The sequence below is a fragment of the Cicer arietinum genome, chromosome 3 (genome assembly GCF_000331145.2).
Source record: "Cicer arietinum cultivar CDC Frontier isolate Library 1 chromosome 3, Cicar.CDCFrontier_v2.0, whole genome shotgun sequence".
Classification (NCBI taxonomy): domain Eukaryota; kingdom Viridiplantae; phylum Streptophyta; class Magnoliopsida; order Fabales; family Fabaceae; genus Cicer; species Cicer arietinum.
The window spans coordinates 54,105,483-54,106,540 of NC_021162.2; positions in this window are offsets into that span (position 1 = coordinate 54,105,483).

A 1,058-nucleotide genomic window follows, 5' to 3' on the forward strand; every position below is an offset into this window, starting at 1 on the left:
ATGGATCTGTCGAATACCGACAAGAGATGACGTTGCAGGAAAATATACTCCCTTCTTTTTTTTATTCAGACCAGATAGTGTCAATTGATGAAATTAAGAGTATACCTATTGTATGGTTATGCTATATTGCAGTGTTGTTGTTAGAACCCAGGGACTGAAACACTGTTGCGGCGGACTTGTTTCCTTTTTCTTTCCTTTAGTGCATACGCCTAACTTAGGCTAATGATATTTATTTATATATATATGGTACATACATGTTGACCTATCGGTTAATGTATATATGGTACATATATGTATATACCTATGGCTAATGTATATGAGGCTCCAACATTATTATTATTAATATTATTATTCAGTTTATATGGAGATTTCAATTTTGGTTCATTAATTCAGTTTATGACTAATAAATTTATAATTTATGCTATTAATAGATATTATTGGCTATTATATGACTATTTATGGCACGGCATCATCATCATTATTATTATTTGTTCGCCTTTTTTAACGGTGATGTTAAAAGATTAGTGTACTAATACACAAGTTTATTTCTTATATATTTTTTTTTATTTTTTTTATTTATCCAAAATCAATTTAAATAATTATATTTAATATTAATAATTCAAATAAATTATTAGAGTAAAAGAAAAAACACGTAGGAAATTATCACACTACAACAAATACACATATAATATAATTTATTATAATATTATTATTATATATTTCTTAAAAATATGGGGTGTTACAGTAAAAATGAGAGATGAAGGAGTATGTAAAATCATCGAAGAAAGGAACGTGGTTTGATTGGTTCTTCCTCAAAGTCAGACGCACTAGCTATAGAGTCATGGGGAAGAAGTCAATCTAGAAACTTCCATAGACGCGACAACTGTAAAAGTCGTAACAAGTCAAAAAGCAAGTCGAGGACTAGAAAAGAAGTGATATGCTATCATTGTGGCAAAGCGGGCCACATAAAAAAAATTGCAGATATCTTAAGAGAGATTAATCAATGGAAAGAGATGAAGACAAAGAGAAGAAAAATGATAAAGATACAACAACAGTTG